Source organism: Tupaia chinensis, unplaced genomic scaffold (genome assembly GCF_000334495.1).
Source record: "Tupaia chinensis unplaced genomic scaffold, TupChi_1.0 Scaffold000197_1, whole genome shotgun sequence".
NCBI classification, from domain to species: Eukaryota; Metazoa; Chordata; class Mammalia; order Scandentia; family Tupaiidae; genus Tupaia; species Tupaia belangeri.
Genome location: NW_006159672.1, coordinates 6,171,131 through 6,176,199, shown reverse-complemented (window position 1 = coordinate 6,176,199; position 5,069 = coordinate 6,171,131). Strand labels below are relative to the sequence as shown.

General features: G+C 48.0%; 1 protein-coding gene across 8 annotated transcripts in view; it reads right to left on the bottom strand.

Moving 5' to 3' along the window:
* Positions 1-5,069, bottom strand: part of PWWP2B (PWWP domain containing 2B) — a 28,728-nt gene that overhangs the window by 7,723 nt on the left and 15,936 nt on the right. Inside the window, exon 4 of one of the 8 annotated variants that reach the window (XR_003549168.1) lies at positions 3,962-4,929. The exons of the other annotated variants lie outside the window; for them this stretch is intronic. The gene's annotated coding sequence lies outside the window, so the exon portion shown is untranslated. Of the gene's footprint in view, positions 1-3,961; positions 4,930-5,069 lie in introns of those variants that run through there. 8 annotated transcript variants of the gene reach the window in all.

Below are 5,069 nucleotides of genomic sequence, written 5' to 3'. Positions count from 1 at the left end.
GAATGCCTCATTCCACTATCTTTTAATTGAGTATTTTAGGACTTAAAGGGGTTCAAATCAAAGGCAACCACGCTTCACTGCAATGAAACACACAGCCCGGGGAGATAATTAAAACTGTCCAAGTCCCTCTTGATCAACAACAGCACGACCTTTGGAAATGTCATTAAACATCTATCAACCACAATCCTCATTAGAAAAATGCACAACAGGCATGGAAAGCAGAAAGCCCCCAGCCCATGCCCTTTCAGCCCCTCACAACAACAATGGCCTTCGAAGAAGCTCTCCATTTCCCGGCAAAAGAAATGCTGATTCAAATGACCCAAGCAAGACTGGCCATTACTTGACATTTGCCCTATCTCTTGCCCAAAAGTTGGCCTGCCCAACCTTCACAAAATCCTTGCCTGCTAGGCTCTCTCTGTAGAGCCTAGTTTAGCTGCTCTGGGTTACTGAAGTTCCCAGGACACCAAGTGTTCTCAGAAGCCTGGAGGCCATGGGACCTTTCCTGCTCAGGAGCCTATGTACCTCCCACCTGGACTTCAGAATCATTGTTTCCAAGGCCTCAGGACCCCAGCTCCTCCCTGTCTGCACCATGCCTTCTCTACAGCCAAGAAAGCTGGTGGCTCATACCCTCCAAAGATGACTTGCCATAGAAAAGACTAGAACAATCCAGAGTCCATCAAGGGCACTGGGTGCATCCCTTGGGATCTGGTACTACAAGGAAGCAGGTGGTCTCTGTGACTCCCCTGAGCCATCTCCATGGGGAGAAGTGGGGGTCAGAGGGACAGCTGCTGCAGGAGGTGAGCTATAGGTGCCCGGCAGTGCTGCTTATACCTAAGGGGCAGGTACATGGATTTATCTGCCTACGCTGAAAAACACAGGAGGAGGGAAGCTCAAGATAGGGAAGACCACAGTGGAAGTCATGGAAATGTTCATGGAATTATAAAGCATAACTGGATTTAAAAGAACACACAGGAATCTCTAAAAAGCAAAAAACAAAATTGATAAAAAAAAAACCCTAACTGTTTTGAGGTCATGACTTAACCTTAAAAAGAGAGGTACTACCTTAATAACTTTGAAATGGAAATTTGACATATACCCTTAGGGGCCAGATCCTCCATAATATTACTGGCCCTCCTTAGTGGGTAGTATTATTCTTAAATGATTATATTGGAGAACGATGTTGTATAATATTATACATGTTAAATATATGTTATTAAGAATAATATAAAACATATATTAACATATATTAAGTATTTGATGTACCTGTATTAAATATTTGACATATACATATATTAACTTTTTACATCTACAAATTTAATAATTATGCTAATATCACTAAGAGCCAAGATTTGGGGTAAGGGAAAAAAAAAGTAATCCCTAGCTCTGTTGACTGCAAAGGCTAAAAGACAACTTAGAAACAAGGGTGACCCAGGAGCAATGAGCACTCCCAGCACCCCAGCCACATCCTCCAAAGTGGTGTCAGTGTTTTTTCGGAAATGACTGATTCCAGGCCTGGGTTAGAAAATGTGCAAAGCAAGCCCAGGATAACGTGTCATGTCAGGACACAAGGCTGTTGCCAAGGACCACTGAGAGCAGCCCAGAAAGACTCAGGAGCCGACTTGAGCCAACTGCCTAAAGATGGGATGATGGACATCAAAACAGTAACATCTGTATGAAGTGATATGTATTAAATGTGTTAGCGAACACATGAATTTTATGAGACACACATACATGTGTAGGATAGAATTCATCAGTCACTGACATTGTCCCTGCCACTTGTAAGGACTTCATCTGCAAGCAAGACAGTGATGAGAAGCCTTGTGGCAGAGCTCTGGGAGTTGGTGAGAAGAGGCTCTTTATTGGAAGAATTCTGGTGAGTAAATAAAGATGATAGTCAGCACTTGGTAGTCCCTAATGAACAAGTGGCCTAGTAAAATAATCAAAATCACAGCATAAAAATTGCAACAATCTCAAACCCAGGAGCTACTCCAGTGTCACTAGGGTGGAAACTAACAAGTCCATGGGGGGGACTACTGAGGAGAGCCTGAGGCCCATGGTGTGTTGGAAGACCACCCCATCTGCTCTTGACCCTGTGGCCCTGGGGAAGGTGTCCTGTCTAGGAGTACCAAAGACTGGAGGGGTCAAGCTCAAGTACTTTGAGCTGATGGTGGGGACCAAGGAAGCAGTTAAAGATAGCCAGCAAAGCACTTTCATGCAACATTAAATCATCTTGAGGGAGGGACAGCACATGGCCTTGATAGCCCAGATAGGCAGGGGACATCCAGAAGGCTCCACCACCATGCTGGGAGAAGCCCCCACGTCTCAGGCACCTGATCCCCTGGAGGAGTGATCTCAAATGCCTAGTCTCCTCTCCCAAGCACCACCCTGCTCACAGTACCCACTTGATGCCCAACTTGTTGGTACAGAGGTGACAGGAATGGGCTGCTGGGAGGCAGGAGGTGGGACAGGACCTGGGCCCCCGCAGTAGACTGGGAATTACAGGCCTTAGTTTCCTTCTGGAACAAAATAATTACAACCTTCACAAAGGACCTGAATTCCCTGAAAGCGACACGGGAAGTCAGCTGAAAATCCCGTCTTCAGAAGCAGAAGTACATTTTTATTTAGAGTTAGGAGGAGGAAAGAGGCTAGTTTAGGGCATTGGTTAAAGGATGCTATTCTAAAAGGAGAACTAAATAAGAAGAGTCAATAATAATAAATAAATAAATTCAAAACTTGAAGATGGGATCTGGAGGCTTTGGCCCCAGAGTGACCAGCAAGCACCACATTTACACAATGTCCCAGGTCACAGCTCTCTTGAGACCTAGTCAAGCATACTGTGCCATCACCAGGAATTCTGAATGGTTTCTTGGTTAATAGCTTTACTTTCCCAGAAGAAACCAACATTGTGAAGCTAAAAAAGTCAGAAGTGGCCCATGGCACTCCTAGGACTGACTGTTCAGCATGGCAGCCCATCCTTCTGGGACAGTAGGTTCTTCCATCACCACACAGACTAATGGGCTCAGGCCTCACAAGCCCAATCATGGTCCATGGCAGGTGATACTGCAAAATCAGACTGGCTGAGATCCACCTTCACTACCAGCTGACCCAGAGGGCCTAGGACCACCCCTCCCCCAAGTCATGATTCTCCCTTCTATTCAATGAAAGGCTGGGAGTGGTCCTCCCAGCTATATCCGAGGTGCTCAGTAGTACTAGGAAATGGTGAATGAATGAGGGGTGTGGAGGGTGAACTGAGCCCCCAAAGATACCAGGTCTTAATCCCTGGAACCTGGGAATATCAACTTCTATGGTGACATTTCGCAGTTGCAATTAAATTAAGGATTTCAAGATGAGCAGAGTATTCTGAACTGTCCAATACAGGGTATTTATAGGACAGAGGCACAGGGAAATTTGACATTGAAGAAGAGGAGGCCATGCGACAACAGAGGCAGAGACTCCAATGATGTGGCCACAGGCCAAGGACCACCTGGAGCTACCAGCAGCTGGAAGAGGCAAAGAACGATCACCCCTGGGGCCTACAGCAGGAGTGTGGTCATGTGACACCTTGATTCCAGACTTGTGACCAAAGATTTGAGAATAAGTGTCTTCTGTTTCAAGACCCTGAGTTTGGGGCATTTTGTTATGGTGGTTGCAGGAAACTCATACAAAGGATGAAACCTAACTCCAAGGACACAAAGCTCAGTAAAAGAAAACACAGAGCTCCGGTTGGTTCTGTAGCTTAGTGGTTATAGGACCTGGCCCACATGGCAGACCATGGTTTGAATCCCACCCTAGTGGCTTGAAAACATGCTTGGTGCATGTGTGTGACCCAAATCCTGACAGGACGGAGAGAGCGAAGAGAAAGGGTTGCCATGTGACTACGCCTCATTGGCATAGTGCTTTCTTCCCCTCTCTCTGTGTCTCAGTGTCTCTCTGTGTTTATCTGTCTCTGGGAAGTGCATGTGAGAGAAAAAGGGAAAGCAATGGGGAGGAGAAGGAGGAGAGAAGAAAATCTAGTGCTTAGAGCTGCAGTGAAAAAGACTGTAGTGTGTGAGTGCCCTGGAAAGTTCTGAACTCAGCAGGAGCACAGCCACTCAGGCAGGAAAGGAAGGAGCAGGCGGCCCTTGGTTCTATGGGAGGGTGGACATTTCCAGTGCACACCATCCGGGAGCCTGTGAAATTTTCCACTAGTCTGAGAGGCTGGGATACAGAGTGGATGGCATTCTGTCCTCCTTTCAAGGAGGTGCCATGGCTTCATATCCATGTGCCAGCCAAGCACAGCACCCTAGCCTCTCTGCCAGCTTCTCCACTGAGCCCTAGCAGAGGCCCAGGGCTTCCAGAGCAACATGGAAGGCACCTATTGAGACCAGGTGCCTCCATCAATCTGCACAGCTCCCAGGACTCTGGACAGGCATGCTGTGATGCTTTGGTAAATTCCTGGGCAGCGCCTGGCCCATTGGCTCACTTCAGGTGACTGGTCCCCTAGCACTTCCTGCCCCTGTCTGTTATGCTGGCATTCAGGGTGGGCAAGGCCCCCTGTTCCATCAGTGTTAGGCCTCTCCTCTGGTCCTCAGTCAGCAACCACTCCACAGGCCTGGCTGTGCCGGCAGACTCTCTTTCTTGCTCCCCCTACCCCTGTGCTACTCCTAAGCTTCCTGCCCTGGATCAGCCATTCCAAGGGTACCTTTCCACACTCTGTTCCATGGCACTGTCCTCACTCAGGTCACCCCATGGTATGCCAAATCCATACCTCTAACCCCACTGGACCCACACCGCCAATCTGACATGCCTGTGAACTCTGGACCTGGAGCCTCCAGTCAAGCCCCAGGTACCTCTAACGCCAGCCAACTGAAGCAATCCCCTGCCTTGTTGGGTTGTCACCTGGGGGCAGTCTCCTCAATCCAAGAGCAGATACTGCTTAGCAGTCAATATCTACAAGAGCAGAGCAGATATTGACTTAGTCTCCCCCAGCTGCCAGAACCGGTACCTGCCAGCATCCCTCACCCTTCCTCACAGCCAGGGGTCATATCAAAACAAACAGGACCCCCTCACTCCTCTGCTTTCTCCAACAG